Source organism: Nothobranchius furzeri, chromosome 13 (genome assembly GCF_043380555.1).
Source record: "Nothobranchius furzeri strain GRZ-AD chromosome 13, NfurGRZ-RIMD1, whole genome shotgun sequence".
Lineage (NCBI taxonomy): Eukaryota > Metazoa > Chordata > Actinopteri > Cyprinodontiformes > Nothobranchiidae > Nothobranchius > Nothobranchius furzeri.
The window spans coordinates 53,926,391-53,945,924 of NC_091753.1; the positions used below are offsets into that span (position 1 = coordinate 53,926,391).

Here is a 19,534-nt window from a genome sequence, read left to right on the forward strand (position 1 = left end):
CCAAATCCTCACAATCAGTTGATCGCTTATTTCCACAGTTTTTTACAATTTCTCGTATTTCTTCCTTTTCTACTTTGCCAAGGAAAAAACTACTGACATTATTTACTACTGTATTCAAATTGTCTTCAATTAAAGTGTCATGACCCATCAAACTCCTCCCTACATTTACAAAAAAAATCATTGAATTCATTAGAGATTTCTTTTGCATCATAAATGTCTACATTGTCCTTAACAAAGTAATTTGGTACCTTAGATGTAGTTTTATTTCTGTTCGTCACACTATTTATTATTCCCCATGTAGCCTTTGTATTGGCCTTATTCTTTTCCAATAATTCACCATAATAATCTTTTTTCCTTTTCCTAATTATTGCTATTAATTTATTTTTATATTTTTTATATCAGTCTTCTGTTACTCTTGTCTGTGATTTAAAAAAATTCCTATACAGCTGTTTTTTTTTGCACATGCATTTCTTATTCCTTTAGTCATCCATGGTTGATCTACCCTTTTACCACTACTTTTGAATAATTTACAGTTATTATTATATAATTTCATCAATTTTTTCATGAAGGACTTATATGCAGTGTTGACATCCCTTACATATACTTCCTCCCAATTCTGCATTTCAAGATCCTTCTTTAGCGCTTCCCATGCTCTAAATGATCTATCTCGTTTGTAATTTAACGAGGTTTCTTGCTTTATCAATTGTTTATTTTTCAGTACTGCAAAGACAGGCAGATGATCACTAATATCGGCCATCAATACCCCACTCCTCAATACATCATCTTTTTTATTTGTAAATATATTATCAATTATAGTAGCACTATGTGCTGTGATCCTGGTTGGTTTGGTGATTAACGGAAATAATCCTAAACTGTACATAGAATTGATGAAATCATTTGTTTTCTGTCCAGCAGGCAGCTCTATATTAATATTAAACTTAACTTAATTAAACTTAACTTAGGGACTGACTGGGGTGTAGGGATTGAGAAGATCCATGTATGATGGTACTTGTCCATGTAAGGCCCTAAAAACCAGAACTAGGATGTTGAAATGAACCCTGAAGTTGACTGGCAGCCAGTGAAGCTGGAGGAGAAGTGGGGTGATGTGGGTGTGTTTGGAGGACTTGGTCAGAAGCCGAGCACAGGCGTTCTGAACCACCTGTAGACGGTTCAGGGAGGCTCTGCTCAGACACGTGAAAAGAGAGTTACAGTAGTCTAAGCGTGAGGAGATGAAGGTGTGGAGAACTGTCTCAAGTTCAGAGCGGGACAGAATGGGATTCAGCTTAGCAATGTTCCTGAGATGGAAGAAGGAAGAGTGAACAAGAGACCTGACATGAGAATCCAGGGTGAGAGCTGGGTCAAAGGTCACACCAAGATTCCTGACAGAGGGTTTGGTGTGAGAAGCAAGCTGACCAAGAGTCTCTGACTTTGGGAACCAGCTTGTCTGGAGCACAGATGAGGATCTCAGTCTTATCTTCATTCAGCTGTAGAAAGCTCCCAGCCATCCAGGTTTTAAAAGTCGATGAAGGAGTTTAACAGCTGCAGCTTAGACATCTCATGGGGCTTAAAGGAGATGTACAGTAGGGCGTCATCTGCATAAAGATGGCAGGAGACTCCTTTAAAAGAGCTCAGGAGGTGCTGAAGAGGAAGCAGAAAGAGGAGAAACAGTAGAGGCCTCAGTATAAAACCTTGTGGGACACCGTGGGTGAGGAAGGTGGTGGAGGTCCTAAACTTGGAGACGGCCACAGAGAAAGAACACTCAGACAAATATGAGGAGAACCACTCCAGAGCAGATCCTGATGGACCTACCCAATCTCTCAGCCTCTCCAGTAGTCAATAGTGTGCCCCAGGGAATCTGTGGCTGTATTGAAGCGTAACACCACCAGTGTGTGAATGTGTGTGTGTCGTCGTCGTCTTCCTCCGCTTATCTTGGTCCGGGTCGCGGGGGCAGCATCCCAACTAGGGAGCTCCAGACTGCCCTCTCCCCAGCCACCTCCACCAGCTCCTCCGGCAGGACCCCAAGGTGTTCCCGGACCAGATTGGAGATGTAACCTCTCCAACATGTCCTGGGTTGACCCAGGGGCCTCCTGCCGGCAGGACATGCCCGAAACACCTCCCCAATGTGTGTGCGTGCATAGTTGAATGGCTGGTTGTGTTATAAAGCGACTTGGGGGGGTTTGTAGAACCCTATAAGGTACTAAATAAATACAGGCTATTTACCATATGAAGATGAATAGAATTGTAAGCCATCCTAATGACTATCTGCAGTAGATGTTTCCAAGTCCCACCTCCATGTAAGTTTGTGTCCAAGAAGAGCGGTACTGTCCAATCCTGGTCCTCGAGGTCCACCACCTTGCACAATTTTAGAAGTCTTGGTGCCTAACCACACCAGATATTAACCAGTGGTATATTGACAAGTACTTTCTGATTGATGATAAATGCCATGATTGTTTCAATTCAAAAATACTTTATTAATCCCAGAGGGAAATTGATTGTTTGCAGTGAGTTATGCAGGACATTCAGCCCCACATTCGACGGGTGACGGTGGCATAGGAGTTGAGTGCTCGCCCCGTAATCGGAAGGTTGCAGGTTCGAGCCCCGCTCAGTCTGTCGTTGTCGTTGTGTCTTTGGGCAAGACACTTAACCCACGTTGCCTGCTGGTGGTGGTCGGAGGGACCGGTGGCGCCAGTGCTCGGCAGCCTCGCCTCTGTCAGTGTGCCCCAGGGCAGCTGTGGCTACATCGTAGCTCATCCCCTCCAGCGTGTGAATGGGTGAATGACTGGTTGTGTTGTAAAGCACCTTGGGGTGTTCCAGGACTCTAGAAGGCGCTATATCAAATACAGACCATTTACCATTTGCATTCCAAATATAGAAAAACAAAAAAGCACCTATAAACTTGAAATCCTGCCTTCTCTTTTGGACAAAGAAACTTGATGGTGATTCAGTACCTGTCAATGGTAGTGACATGTTAACAAAAAGTTTTTTCTCCATCAGTGACTTTATAAATCTAGTCATTTTCTTTCCTGCAATAAACTGTCATTTAAGTTTCATGCATCCCTCTCGCTTTGCCTGGTTCAAGATAATGGAATACATCACTGATCCATTAAGTTTGAATCTACGTGTTTGTCGAAGCCTGTCTCAAACTCATTTCGTATGATCTTGTGATGTGCCTCTCATTTTACACGACTGAGTTAACATCTGCCCAACTAAAAGCAAACTCTCACTTGGTTAAAATGTTCAAAGTTCCACAGAGCCCAGAGGCTGCAGGTACGTCTGTGAGCAAAATCAGGGAGGGGAAATAGAGAGAGCATCACTTCTCAGCCTTCAAGGAGATAGATGCATTCTGCCACTGTATAAAGTGGCTGTCGGAAACATTTTACAAGGAAAAATGACTGTTGCTTGGAAGTTAGAAGAGAAATGACAATGATGGAGAGATGAAAAGGTGAGAGGGGGTCAAATGACAGAGGTAGTGAGGTGAAAACAGGGAGTGGGCAAAGGTTATTGTTAGAGCTGAAACAACTAATCGATTTAATCGATTATAATCGATTATTAAAATAGTTAACAACTTTTTTAGTCATCGATTAGTTGTTTAATAATCATATTTTACCGCATAAAGTCTATTTTTTACCACAATCTGACATCGGTTACAAGCTGTTAAATTTGCCGCCAGTGTGTGGCAGTAATGAGCCACTGATCTACCAGTGGAGCCGTAGAAGAAGAAATGAGCCAATGGGTGCCCTCGGTTTTCATGACGTATCACGTTACTGACGCTCATCTTGCTGTGAGAGATGGCGGAACAAGAGGAAATACGGAAGAAAAATAGAAGCGACAAAACTGAAGAGAAACCCCGGACAAAAACCTCACGAGTATGGGAGCACATTTGAGACGAAAGCATGTGGGGGCTGATGCAGCAGAGGAAGAGCACCGCGGTCAAGTGAGCCGTCATTTGGAAGAGCCAGCCCGGTAAGTAACAGAAAATAAACAAGCTGGACTTAGTGTTTTAGCTGAGTTCGTTATAGTGGATGTTAAACATGTTTTTTTGTCGCGTCAGTCTACGGTGTTCTACTTCTGATTGACTAGATGCAATCGTGAATCTCCTCCGTGTTGTGAATCATGCGCTTGCCAAATTCAGCACGTCTGTTTATAAGAATGTTCTCGTTAAGAGAAAAACGGCACAAACCCATAACTATGTTCCTCATTCAAAAAAGGACAACTCTGCGGTGAAAAATATACAGACGAGCTGTGTCCAGGTGAATATAACGCGGCATAGTTGTACGCTTTCAATTTTTAAATACAGGAGAAATTCAGAAAAAGTCATTTTTTTACTATTAAAAGGCTGTTTTACTGTCTAACGCTGTAAAACGCCTCACAACACATTTTTATCATGTTTCTTAAACAGTATTACACAAAATAAACATTTTTCACATTTCTCTAGCTAATTTAAACACTCCCGACTCAAAGTAAAAACCTCATGAGCTTCTTACTCTGAGCTTTTTAATAGTAAAAATTTTTTACTTTTTTTCTGAATATCTCCTGTTGCGGGCTATTTTGTAGAACGTAACCCTCAAAATAAATGATCACTGTATATTGTTAATTAATTCAAATAATTTAACATTGATTTAGTGTTGTAGTGTGTGTGCTGCTTTATTTTATATGTGTACTTATTTCAGTCTATTTGTGTTTCTTATGCAGAAAAAAACAAGCAACGATGGACAACTACATGGGGAACAAGACACTCGCCCCCCAGCAATTCATACCACTTACAAACTCTATTCTAAACATGCTGGTAAAAGACATGAGGCCACTATCCATGGTGGAAGGAGCAGGCTTCCAGCTAATGCTAAAAAATTATTCTGGACTGATATTTTGCACTGTTTAGCTCATTTTCTACTGCTGACTGTGTTCATGTGCAATAAAATAGATTGCAGTCAACTGCACAATTCTCTTATGTTTTTTTTTCTTAACTGAAATGCATCCATCACTTGTATAGGTTAAATAGCTAAACAGTAACAAACCGATTAATCGATTAATCGAAAAAATAATCGACAGATTAATCGATTATGAAAATAATCGTTAGTTGCAGCCCTAGTTATTGTTAATGTCTTAAAGCAGTGGTTCCCAAACTTATTTAGCCGCGCACCCCCTTCTATGTCCCGACCATGTCGACGCCCCCCCCAGCCCCCACATCGGGGCATGGCTCGCTCGCTCTCTCTCTCTCTCTCTCTCTCTCTCTCTCTCTCTCTCTCTCTCTCTCTCTCTCTCTCTCTCTCTCTCTCTCTCTCTCTCTCTCTCTCTCTCTGTCTCTCTGTCTCTCTCTCTCTCTCTCTCTCTCTCTCTCTACATATATATATATATATATATATATATATCTATATCAGATGTCAAGCTAAACAGAGAGGGTTTAAAAAATTCCCTATCACTTTCATTTTTTAAATAGTAATTAATAAGCATTCGACACCAATACAATTTCCTTTGATTTCATTTTGAATAAATATTTAGAGTGCCCAGGTAGCACATAAACAATGCAATTTAACGGTTTTCTTAAAGTAGGAACGTTTAACCTGTGCGGCCAGAGCGCTCTCCTTCCTTCTGTTCAGCGTAAACCTGAGCTGATCACCTACTTGTGCGTAATCAAATGTCAATAGGGGACAAGATATAGCCATGATGTTCACTTTTACCTCAGACCGACTTATTGCTGTTTTATGGTGTGGCTGAATCTGTGATCCGCTGTCATGCGGACCGGAATAACACATGCTGCAGTAACAGGACTTGTGGTCAGGTTCATGAGGAGTCACTGGCTGGAGCGGACCTGACTTATCCCAGAAGCTAATATCTTAATTTGACCTTGAATGAAAAATAACCTCTTAAAAGTTGTTATCACGGTGGAGGCAGCGTTCATTTCTGCCTTCAGTCTGACGGCGGGCCGGAGTTAAAGCAGCGTGTGCGCTTATTGAATCTGTGTGTGCGCGCGCGGCACAGCCGCTCCAGTCACCGCGTCTCGCGCTATTCAAACCAATGTTGTAAAATTCCTTCTGCCCAGCCCAGATGTGCTCACTTGTGCACCCGTGAGCCGTGGTTCTGCTGGAACGCGTCTGACCTCTGACAGACGCACTCTGAACTTCAGATCTTCAGCGCGCTGTTAATAGCCTTAATGGGAATCATTTCTTGTTATTTTGTTACATCCACAATGTTCTGTGTGTGAGGTTTACAATGTCAGAACACCTGCATGAGACAGGTGTTAATTACAATCTGCCAGAATGACTCGCCACCTTCAGATTTCTCCAACGCCGTTAAAATGATCAAATACGGAACATATCGGCGTGCGCAGGCCAGAGTGCTGAAGCTCGGCGCATTGTTATTATGAAGCTAGGGCACATGTGGAGGACACGCGCGCGCGCGCAAAAATATACTTGTTTTCAATTACATTTATTGTGCCCACTTACTTTTTCTTAGGCCCACCCACAAATGAGTTTCTACGCTAATGGTGACATATGACAGACTTCTCTGAGCTCCGCAGCCATTACACTTTTCACCTCGCGCACCCCCTAGCGGCAGCTCGCGCACCCTCAGGGGTGCGCGCACCACACTTAGGGAATCCCTGTCTTAAAGGGTTTGCCGTAAGACAGGTGTTTGAGAATTAAACACTTGTAGGAGAACACAATAAATGAAGATAAAGATGCTGTGGGTTCAGTAATGGACAGAGACCATCAGATTTCAGTGGTTTGACCGTCAAGAGTCAACTGTTACTCAAACTGTCACCATTATCACTTTCTTAATGACTGTGTTATTGTTCCCAGTGCCTAGAAACGTCACTCGTGTATTTACAACAAACACTACTGCAACCTTCAAGCTGAACCATGACTGGATTGAGTTCAGAGTAATAAAGAAGAGAGGCACAGTGTAGAATAGCAATTACTCAAACAATCTGGCAGGTCTGATAAAATGAATGAAACCTTGTGACTTGGCAAACCTGCTTCATGGTTAATGCAGGACTTCCTGGATGGAGGTGAAAGTTATTGGACGATTGTCTCCCTGTGGGATAGAAAAGTGATTTGGTCATACTCTCCACATGTCTGCCATATACAGGTAGAGGAAGAGATAGTGGCTGTCTGCTGTAAGATGGATGAGATGAGGAAATGAGAAGGAACTAGACAATGGGTTGGTCTACGACTTTGATGCCAGAGACAACATCACAGGAGCAATGCTGAGAATGTTAAGTAAAGATGTACTGATTCTGTCTTTATTTCTATGCTAGATGCTGGAAAGACACAATCATATTCAAGAGATTCAGAGACTCCCAGGAGATAAAAGCCATCCTTGCGACTGGCTGAACTTTTATACTAAAGGCAGGAAGTGATCCCATGACCCAGTGAAGTCTAATGTTTGGCCTCTATCAGAACAACATCAGATATTGACACCCTGCAGTAATGACCTACCTTAGGGCTGGAAGCTTCACAAAAAGTAATGATGACCCATGTTTGCCTGCAAGCCTGTTTTTCTACTCATCGATGCAATTACTGCGGTGAGAGATGACTGGCCAAAAGCCCCGAAAGCAAAGAGTAAGCTTACAATTCACTCTTCCTCTTCCCATCTTCAGTCTCTCAAAGCCAAGCATACTTCTAGGACCGTGTTGGCAGGAAAACATCAGGAATCCTAATAGGCTAATCTGCAACAACAAAATGGATACGGAGGGTGTTCTCCACTCAGTTCGTCAGATTCATTAATTATTCTCAATGCTTGCATGCAGTTTACCCCCACCAGTGAAAAATGACAAGACAAAGGAGGTTATTCCCCCCTTCTCAAGATGGTGAGTAATTATTTGAGCCACAGTGGAGGCTAAAAGAGGGACTTATAAGAAAATCTCAGTGTGAGGCTTCTTCCTTTCTACTCCTTCTGACAACAGCCTTAATTCATTGTCATTGTACAGATGGATGGAAATATACAGCAAGACAGGGAATCACTCCAATTATGCAGAGTTGATTAAAACTTGGACCCCTTGCCAGGGTGCTACTAGAGCAAGGGAGGAGTCAAGATGCACAGCAAACACCGAGCACATAAAAGCAGCGAACAGAACCGCCACACGGGATTCTGTAGCTCAAGACGGAGGTCTTTCACTTTCCACCCCCTGCTGAAAAGTAACAACATACAGTTTGATGGTCTGGTGCATAAACACAAGCATGTCTGCTCTTGACAGACGGGAAACTCCTTGAGTTGAAGTCTCATTGCCTCTTAATGAAGATGGATCAATGCTATTCATTTACTGACAACTGCACACAGTGTATACCGCAGCCCATCTACTTGCTGCATGCAGTAACGACATGTATGAAGAGTATGAAAGATAAGTTCTGCCCTTCCATAGACTGTGGTCACTGGAGGAGAACAAGGAGACGACAAAGGAAGGGGGGTACAAACAAAAAACGAGAGAAGAAGAATAAATGGGAAACTTGGTTGAGGAGAATGAGAGGGAGATCTCAAATAGGGGAGAATGGAGTGAAAAGGGCAAGACATTTGTCACCCTCTTCAACAGGACCAAAGGAAGGAAGAGCAATATCATTAATCTCCTGACATTTCAATATTGTATTAACCTTTCTAGTGGAATTCTGTTGGCTCATTAGTCTTTTTAGAGTGGAAGGAAAAATAATAATCGATGGGACAAGCTCTGAACACCGTCTAGAAATGCACCGCTGTCAAATAATATCTAACGTCAAGCCAGTCACGCGATGACGCTTGTCTTTTGCAATCGTCAACATTATTTACTTGAGATAATTTGGTTAAAATGCAGACACATTGTATAAAAACATTAATGGGAGCAAAAGAAGGACCACTCTGTATAGGTCACCGTCATAAAAAGAGAAAAATGACCGGGTGGTAAAACAGCTTAAAATGGCAAAGCAAGCACATCAGCCATCTTAGGTGGAGAAAAAAAAAAGTCCCAAGGCCACACGAAGCATGATGAACCCATGTCTCATCTCCACCTCAGCCTGTCAGAAACAGAATGAAGGGGAAAGAGTAAAATGAAGGCTGAACCCAAAGGTGCCCCAACTCCACTGTTTTCTTCCCTCCCTGTTACGCCTCTGCCACTCATTCACCCTCGTCTTCACCTTCCATCTATCAATGCCTGAAGAACACCCACCATTTAAATCACCAGCCCCGGGTCTTTTGACTAAAAAAACATAATTTATTCCCATTATATTCAAAAAGTTTAACGCTGGCAAATCTATTGTCTAGTGTTATTTACATTTAGCCTCTAAATCTGAGCATTTCCACAGATTCTGCATAAAAACATGCTGATTTTTGTGGCTACTTGTTTTTAAATTTAATATTCATGGAAGTTTCTAGATATTGGTTGGTTCACTCTCTCACCTGTGTTGTGTGAAGATATTGGCCAGAGGCAAAATTCCTTTGAAAGGCATGTGTAAAGAAGTATTAAAAGTAAAGATGGACAATATATCGGCATCAATATCTGTATCGGCCAATGTTAGTCATTTTTTAACATATCGGTTCGATAAATAAAACTGGGCCGATATTAACAACCGATATTTTTTCCATCTCATCTCCATTTGTTTGTCCATTTCAGATGGTGAGGGGGGTGATGTGTCATTGTTTAGTCGTGTGAACAGTGAATGTAATCATATCAGAACCATAAATGTGTGTGGTGTGTACATAATAACGTCAATTCAGCTTCAATAATTTTCATTCTATACAAAATCTGCAGATTTTTAGAAGCATTAATGTCAGTATATCGGTATCGGCAAATATCTGATATCAGCCATAACTGTGATCTTTGTATTGGATATTGGTATCGGTCCAAAAATTTCATATCGGTGCATCACTAATTAACACCTCAGATGAAAAAGGTTTTTGGATTTTCACGGCTGGAATTTAAGAAAATCTGATGTTTTTGACTGGCGCGGAAAAAACTGAAACTAGCTTCGGTCTAAGTACTGGGCAGCTGGCGAGAATTCACAAGGATGTCTGCTGAATAAGCTTTAGAAAACAACGCTCGACTCCGGTGTTTCTGCATTCGTGTTCTAGCAGAGAACAATGTGTCGTCAGTCAGATGTAGCTTCTGAAGCCTCTGCTAGTCGGTCAGATTTGTTTTTTCTGTGGAATACGCCAACGAGAGCGGATATTGGTTTACCGGAGAAGTTCAGCTCCGAACCCCGCTAGCTGGATATCACTACCGGGGTTGCAGACATGTTTTTGACCGTTTGATTCAGAAGACCCGCGACCTGATTTGGACACTGTGGAGGACTCGGTTCATCTTCAGAACCAAAATCCGTACAGTTTGTTTACTTTTGTTAAATATTTTATTTCTGTGCTCCACCGGACTATAGGTCTTAGCTTCGTCATACTGTCTCAATATAATTCAGTAATCTACAGATAAATAAAATAATGTGCTGCCAGTTTTACCTCTGCATGTATATATTAATAACTCCGGAAAATATTTAGCCAATAGTTTACCAGAATAAATCTCTTCCTGATGCTGGAGTAACTCGCTAGCTCGGCTCGTTGTTTGCACTAATCCAGGATGGCACGGAGGTTGTACTTGTCCCAGGAGGATTTATTGTTGAAATATGGGGATCATCTTTTTGATCATATCTGTGTGTGTGTATGTCATAGTTTTCCCAAATGACTTGTTTTTTCCTTACCAGAGCTAACTTAGCAGTGTTGTTGCAGTCATGCTAACGGGACTCGTCGGGAGTCCAGAAATACCGGTGTGGTTCCAGAGGGATTTATAGATGTAGGTTGTTATTTTAGATCAGACCGATGTTATTTAAAAATGTGTGTAGGACAAGACATATGGCTCAGACCTTTATGCTGCAACTTTAAACACAATTGTCTGTAATAATTAAGAGCACAACAGTAAACAAAATATTAGCAACAATTGCTATCTTGTTTTACGTGTTGGAGTGACGTATGTGAAACACAGTTCTTCACTGTCTGTAGGAGAGGATTTTGATTTTCTGTAATGATTTATGACTAAATTCCTTAACAAAATGAAAAGCTGAACCCAGTTACCATATTATATAGATAGTAAAGTGCAGTTTAATGCCAAGTCTGGCCAATACCTTTAACGGGTATTTAAAACTGTTGCCTGTACTATTGAGTATGGGTCTTAAATTGCCTGAACTCTAAATGCTCTTCAACAGTTAGGTCTAAAATTCAGCACGATACTTTGTTCTCAGTTTGCAACAATTTGTTTCTGGATCACTCACTCTGGATCTGTTGTGGCAACAATTTAACATGTCCACGGTTTTCTGGGTGGAGATGGAGAAGTTAAAATATCTCAGGGTCTTGTTAACGAGTGAGGGAAAGATGGAGCGCGAGATCGACAAGCGTATTGGTGTTGCGTCTGCAGGGATGTGGGCGGTGTACCGGTCTGTGGTGGTGCAGAGAGAGCTGAGTCGGAAGGTAAAGTCTGGGTTTGGTGTCTTGCTTGCAACTGATTTTAGGGTGGAGTCTGTAGTGGTAAAGGAGCTAACTAAGTCAAAAAACAAAGCTCTGGACAGTGAACACAACAGAGACACCGGATGGATGCCGCTGAGATGCTTTAGAAGTGACTTAGGAATAAAACAATTGTTTTCCCAATGGATGTATGCTGTTGGCTGTCAGTCTAATGTAAACACTTTGCTTATGAGTTTGTTGCTTCATGAAGTCTCTTTAATGAAAATACTTCCAACAGTAACGTGTTTGAATTGTTACTATTTTGCTGCCTATGATGCGTTTAAATTCAGCTACTTTCTTGGCTTCTAACAGTAATTATAATGATCAGAAGCGCGATGGCAGAGATTTATTAGAGTTATTAAAGTCTAGATGGTGAGATCAGCTTACAGATCCAAATGCAGCAGAGATAAAAGTGAGCGAGGGAAGATTTCTGAGAGGGTCTGAGTAAGCCGTGCTGCTTTGGGGTAATTGTCTGGACCCCATAAGCAATAAATAAAGATGACTGGCTATGTGAAAAATGAATGTGCAAATCATCCAGATTACTTCTTAGTTATTAAACAAAAATGTCTGATGTCTGGCTTCCCCATTTCCTCCGTCGGGTCATCAACCCTTCTCTCCATCTTTTACAAGTCTTGTTTTTAGTTTGCATAAGTGATTAAAAGCAGCTTTTTGGTGATGATGATGTGAAATGGTGATGAGCTGTCTAGTAATTTTAAATAAGTTTTGACTGATTGTCTGAAGAGGTGGCGTTTGACCTGCAGCTGTAGTGTAAATGGCTGTTGAGAGGTGCCGCTAAGCTGTCTAAACATCGTGCACCTGCAATGACGGGTTCCTCTCCGGCATTCCCGCAGAGACTTGTGAGAGTAAGATGAGTTGTCAGACCGTGCACAGCTGTTCACTTAATTACCTCCTAGCATGAGAAGGAGGTTAATGAAGCAGTTTGGCGATCAGAAATGAGAGACAGCCTGAATGTGCACAAAAGAAATTAGTTTTCAGCTGCTGGGACTGAGGTGAAAGCAACAGTGGATTAAATTATTTATTGTAAAAATCAAAAACATGGCGGGAGTAAAAGAACCAGAAAGTTTAAGGAGAAGAGGTTAATGAGCTTTACAGATTAGTACGTAATTTGCATATTTGTGTGTCGAGTAATTAGGCCGTATCTTCACTTTTGCTTGTTTGCTAATCTATGTTTGAATTTAATCTCCTTGTTAGAAATAAGTAATTCATTTGCTTGATTTCCCTTTTTCAGTGCGATGCAAAGCTCACGAAAATTATTCGTGGACTTTTGTAAATAAAATAATTCAAACGGCCATTTTTCCTCATGAGTAAGCAGGTTTGATACCATACTTAGTATAATTAAAAGTGCAGTATGTAGAAATGAAGTAAAAAATGACATCTTGTGGTCAAATTTGGTTACTGTGGTCACTCTCCTTCCTGTTCTGTGAGTTTTATGGCGTTTTCCAGTTCCGGGGACCCATGGTCCAGAAGATTCTACATAACGAGCAAAGACGAGTCAAACACAGTAAGCAGATAAGTAGGTCAATACAATACAGTAATTTGCCTCCACATTAGAGGAAATGCAGTTGCTCACTATCTTGCTGCTAGCTTGCTGTTATAGTTCTGAACGATTCATTTAAGGAAGTAAAACGCCATGATTGTCTCATTGTTAACTTCACACATACACTGTGATTTTGAGTTGTTGGTGATTGAAAAAGTAGCTTGAGATATTTTTAGAGCTGACTATTTGCTTCAAATTTACCGTTAGCATTGTTAGATCATTAGGCCGGGGATACACCGGCTGCCGAAGCGCCGCGAAATTGGGACCGCCTTCATTCGGCGCCCTTGTAAACCAGATGGGCCGCCGAAGCGCCGCGAAGTGCCGGCGCTCCAGCCCGCGCCGTGCAGCGATCTTGTCGGCGTCTGCTTTTTTTTTTCGCGAGCCGCGGGTGAACCGCGTCAATTCTGGCAGGAAGTCAAACCTAGACATAAGAGGCAGGCCGGTAAATTTAACAAAATAAAGCATTTCAAAATACAATTCCGCGATAGTCAAATGTGTTCGTAAATAGACACTGCATAAAAACCACACACACACACACACACACACACACACACACAGCAAGGGGGGGGGGGTGTCGAGGAAAAGAGCAGAGAAAAGGCAGAGAGGAAATGGAGGACACCAAGTGGTTAAAAGAAAAACTACGAGGCGCGCCTCGACCGGAGCGGAGAAACAAGCGTCTGGTCTGAACTGAGGAGCAGCGGCCGAATTTCGCGAGCGCTTCGCCTCCTGGCGCTTCAGCGGCCGGTGTGTCCCCGGCGTTAGCCTCCCGCATTCTGTACCCAATGTTAGAGTAAAGCAAAAAGACGCTGTAGCTTCTTAGCGCTGCAACAATATCTTCTGGGTTGCTCCTGTTTATTGTGGCCTTTTACCTGCTGGTGTCGAATTACAAATGCTGGTCCTGCAGCTTCAGCTTGCAGGAGGCACATCAACCCCATGCTCACGTTTCTCCTGCCTTTGTTTTGAAGAGAGAAAAAGTGACAACCCTCACAGCCGGCAGAGGATGAGATATGTTTCAGTATAACCTTTCTTCCAACATGATTTAGACATTAGACACTTAGGTGATTATTTCACTGGAAAATTCATACTTCATTCATACAAATTGCACCTTTAAGTACAAATGCAGACATTCCTGAAATTAATTACATTTTCTTTTTATTACAACTTTTATTTGATCAGCTGGTTTCTGGTCTAAGTCCTTGAGCATGTAAAGGTTGGTTAAAGGTTGGTTCATGCTTGACGCGTCCGCGAGGTCCGCGCGGCAAAATTGCATCATTTTAACAACCACGCCTCTCCACCGCGCCTCCGCACAGCCCAAAATTTCTGCACCGCGCACCTAGGAAATTTTCTAACTACGCGGACGGTCGGACGCGGAAAAACATGGCGGACTGGCAAGAACTAGTATGGCAGAGGTTCGTAAATAGACATTTGTATGATTCAGCTCTCAGAGATCACCGTGATCAACATGTTGTTAATAATTCTTGGAGAGAAATAGCTCGCACTGTCGGAAAAGACGAGGACGCTGTTAAAAATGCTGGAATGCCATGTTGTAAACAACAGTCATTTTTACTTCTACTATGGTGTAGTGTTGGATGCATGCCGTAGAGCTCCATGCTGCCCCCTACAGTTTGGGAGAATATTGGCTCACCGCAGAGACAAGCCGCACGAACCATAAACGCTGCGAGTTGTGAAGCGTGTTCCATCTGCGAGCCGCGTCACCAAGCGGAAAGTGAATGCTTCAAGCATAAACCAAGCTTAATAAGGAGGTAGTCTACAGATGATTAGATGTCTTTATTTAGAATCCTAATTAGAGATCCACTGATAATCCATTTTGCCAAACCAAGAATGAGTACTTACAGTTAAGTACTTGCAAATACCAAGCACTGGCACCAAGGGCAAATAAATGCCACAGAACTAATTTGTTGTTTGTTGCAAAAGAAAAAAAAAGTCAAATGCTAGTTTCCACTTTCTCCTAAATTAAGACTCTAGTCAGCTCACTTGAGACAGAAATGCACCAGCACATATAAATATAACTGTATCATATACTCAAATACACGCTACACCCGTGGGTCTTTTTTCTCACTTTACATGTTACTGTGAAGACCAGATGAGCCTATCGGATCCTATTGTGAATATTCATACCATTATGAAGGGAATAACCGCTGGCTGCCAGTGTATCAGCTTAATAGCCTTAATCACCTGCATCTCATCGAGGGGCCTGGACACACCTCCACTCATTAAAATGATGGATGGAGGCATAAGGGAACGAGCCCCCTCCGTTCCAAATTTGTTCTTGTTTAGAAAGGTGCTTATTAGAGACTACCTGAGGGAATGGATGGGGGATGGGAGCTCCGAGAGCTGCTGAGGAGGAGAAAAGGGTGGAAACCAAATGTGGTGGGTGTTTAGAAACCACATCTGTAATTATAAAATAATCTCTGAAATATGAAAATGTTTTTCAAATCTTCATCGTTGCAAACAACAAATACCAGCGCAAATCATGATCTGCTGCTTCTTTGAGTGATTTGACCCCAAAAAAACCTTTTCTATCATTGTTAAAATCATGGTCAGCTGTTGTGTGACTTGAGTCGGATGAGTAGATACTGAATTGTTCTCTGTCGGTTTGTAAAAGACTCAGGTTGGTCTCTTTACACCACAGAAGGTTGAGATGAACAGTGATGTTCATTAGCTTGTAAAAACAGGACTTCCACTCCACTTATTTGAGACTCAGGAGGGAGTTGAGGCGCAATCTCTTCTTTCTTCATCACTGATGTTTGGATAAACCAGACAGACAGTGCCTGACATTAAAGGCTCCCATAGGCCTGGTTATTGCCTCTGTGAGAACAAGCAGAAGGCAGGTTAGATGTAATCAACTGGAACAGATGTATTTCAGTCACCAATTAGGATAAGTTTGTGTCTGGAGTCGGTCTTTGGCGGTGGTGTCTCTCCGATTTTATGGATGTTTTGTTTCGTCACACCAGAAGCTTCCCCACCAGCGCCAAGTGTGCAAGGATAAAAGAGTGAGGACTGTATTAGCGCACTTATGTAACCTTGTTTCAAGCCTCCTTATGCTTAATTGGCAGCAATCCAGTTCTGTCAAATTAAATATAATCCATTTACTGTTGGTTTTAAGATGCCTCTGTTTCTAAACGTCTTTACTGAATGACATGGTGTGCTGATATTGTGAGCAGTGGAGAATGCTAATGGTATTGGTATTGACGCTGGGTGATGTATTGAACAGATACAGAGGTGGCTGTGCCAGTTTTATTCTCTCCTTGACATGGTTGTTGAAGTATAGTGAGTCCTTCCTATTTGTCAAAAACATCTGTTTCTCATTAAAAATCCCATGAAATTTGAACGTTATGAAGTCTCTGAAACATTGATTCAGTAATTGTCAATAAACCATATTTACTCCTTTTATTGCATTTTAAACATCTCCTAAAAACATTTTTTTTACATTTAAGTCAGTAGGGGCAGCTGAAATCAATAAAATGTGTTTTCATACAATATTATGGCAGCTATATTTTTACAGAACCAAAGAAAGCCAATAAAAGATAGAATTGATTGTCTTTAATATTAGTTATTGCTGTCATACTGTATCAGTTTTCTCTGATTGTTAGTGTATATATCACAGTGGACCCTAATTAGACTGCAGGCATTCCAATTAAATAAAAAATGGAGCAGTAAGTGATAGACTTAAGGTTGTTAAAATGATTTGAAACTCCTAAAGGGATAGTTAGCTATATTTACAGGCCAGTTTCTGTGGAAAGGATTTAACAATGGCAATCTAACATTTTAAAGAGATTTTTTCATGAATAACCTCAGTTTGGAGGTACAGAAATGTGTTCTGATTAGTTTAACAAGCTAACCGCTAGTCTAAAATGAACCAACTCCAAAGTGGATTACTACTCTCTTAAGCCCTTTTTACATGACACGCCATGCCGGCAAATCAGCGTAATAGGGAGCTTAAGTCTCCTCCCTTTCCAGTCGGCTCGTGGGTCCCCGGAAGAACAACAAAAAAATAAATAAATGAATGCAGGGGGGCTTCCAGGGGGCTTCCTGGTTGCAGTCTCCTTGGGGTTCCTGTGTTCTGGGGCAGCGCCTGGATCTCTGGGACTTGGAGCTCCCCCCGTCTCCTGCGCATCTTTGGGGGGCGGATCTGTGGTCCCTCACACTCTCTGTTGGACGTTCCTATAGAGAAACCTTACATAAACAAGCGCGTGTACACACACAGGTGCTCACATGGTGCTCTCAAAAGTATGGGCTTGGGCACGTTAAACACAGGTCTTAAGACTATGGTGGGCACTTAATGCACTGTGGTTTATTATCGTGATTCTTCAGTTAAGCAATGTTGATTATAAAGTTTCTTCATCAAGTTGATGCAGTGATAGCTAGATCTTGTTGTATTGTTGTTTGTCCCTTTTTTTTTGTTTTGTCTTTTTCTGCAGGTCTAGAAGCAGACTCTTGTTCATTGTTTATTTTAGTGGACCCCCCCTCTCCCCACCTTTCTTTTCCTTTCTCTTTCACCTCTGTCTCCGTGTCTGGTCGGAATTACAATGCATTCAACAACAATAACAATAAAGTTTTAAGTATCAGGCGTGATATTAAAAGCAAATGCTTTGATGCTCCACCTGAGAGTAAATCTGTAAGGCTTGTTACCAGCATTTAGGGATGGGTACCTTTGACATTTGAATCGATCCGGTACTAATTCCCGGTACCTACGAGTCGATACCGGTACTTAAAGGTACCAATTTTCGATACTTTTGAGTGTTTATTATTTTAATTCTCTTTTATAATTAAATATATATTTTTCTCAATATATAACCATATTTGATAAATATCACGATAAATAACATACAAGTTTGTATTTTAACATCGTCCTTGTAGTTTTATAAGCTGATAATTAAACTGAAGCAAACATCTTTACTGTGAACTAAATTTACTGTGTATCTTCATTCCTTCTGCCGTCCTTTTTCATTTGATTTTTCCTACTGGGAAGTTAGAATTTCCGAGGAGAAAGCGAACGCACCATTAGCTGATAACAATGGTGGCAATGGAAGCTAACATATCAAGCTAACGTTATCTTAAACAGTTTATTTAGCTGCTGGAGCAGATTAAAACGATGATGCCTCAAACTTGGATCGTTGTCACTAGTTTTACCTTCACCCAATCACCCGTCGCATTTAGTAAAGTGAAGCCAAACTTTAGAGCGTGTTCATGTTCTTCTAGTCGGAAATTCGGAGTTCCGAGGAGAAAGCGAACGCACCATTAGCGAAACGGAAGCTAACAAATCAAGGTAACGTTATCTTAAACATTTTATTTTCCTTCTGGAGCAGATTAAGATGAGGATGTCTCACTTAGATCGTTGTCTGTCGCTAGTTTCATCAGCCAGTTACCCATCACATTTAGTGAAGTGGACCCAAGATTTAGCGTGCGTTCTTTCTACCATGCTTGCTCTGTTTACAACGGGCTCGCAGGGACCGGCGACATAACGCTCTTGCGCATGCGCAACTGTCTTGGCAGTACCGAAACGAGGCACCGTTTGAAATGACGTGAATCGGTGTTCGGTCGGTACTATGGAATTCGGTCGGTACCTTAAAAAGTACCGAATTCGGTACTCATCCCTACCAGCATTCAGACATCAATTCTGCTTGCTTCACAGCCAGACAGGACACGGTAAAAAAATAAAAAAATAAAAATTGGTCGAGTTCTACCAGTTTATGGAATTCTGGTCTATCGCCCACCTGGAGCCATTTCATCCTTCGTCTGACTTTCAGGACCTCCTATCTTCAACTATTAAACTAGACACGATCATTTTTGTTGGAGATTTCTACATCCATGCTATCTAACAGCTCTACTAGAGTTCCTAAACATGATGAACTCTTTTAACTCCTCTCAGCACGTGTCTTGACCCACTCACAGAGCAGGTCACACCCTGGATCTGGCCTTTTCCTACGGACTTCTTGTTGATAAATGATGTTGTGTTCAGTGACCATAAGTCAGCTTCCTTTCATATTAACCTAAATTCTGAATCTCTTTTACCAGACTCTGCCAAGCAAAGACTTAATTTCAACAGTTCTACCATTTTAAATTTCTCCTCCCTCTTTGACTTTGTACCTCCTTCTTCTGATGACGTAGAGCTCCTTACTAACTCATTTAATGATCACTGCCTCAAAATTCTAGATCAGGTTTCCCCACACAAAACCAGCCACAGTTCCAGTGCCTCCAGTTCACCTTGGCTGAACAACCAGATTCTTGAACTTAGACGCTCCTATAGAAAAGCGTAACGACGGTGGAAGAGGACAGGCTTGGTTGACTTCTTTTCACACAAAACCTAAATTATAATTCTCCCCTGTTCGAAAATAAGCGCGTTCTTGGTATCAAAGTGTGTCGTTAAAATTCACGGATATGATAAGTGAAATCCATAGCACAAAACAAGCGGAATTAGAAAATTGAGTTTTTAGCCCCATTGACTTGCATTAATTTTTTCGTTCTTCCGGGGACCCATGGTCCAGAAGTAGATGGGCATGACTC

General features: G+C 41.7%; 1 long non-coding RNA gene across 1 annotated transcript; it reads left to right on the forward strand.

Annotated features, from left to right (window-relative positions):
* Nucleotides 1-3,793: 3,793 nt before the first annotated feature.
* On the forward strand, nucleotides 3,794-4,940 carry LOC139062526 (uncharacterized). Its single transcript, XR_011516067.1, has 2 exons — nucleotides 3,794-3,963; nucleotides 4,693-4,940. It is a non-coding gene; the product is annotated as an uncharacterized lncRNA (long non-coding RNA).
* The last annotated feature ends 14,594 nt before the right edge of the window (nucleotides 4,941-19,534 follow it).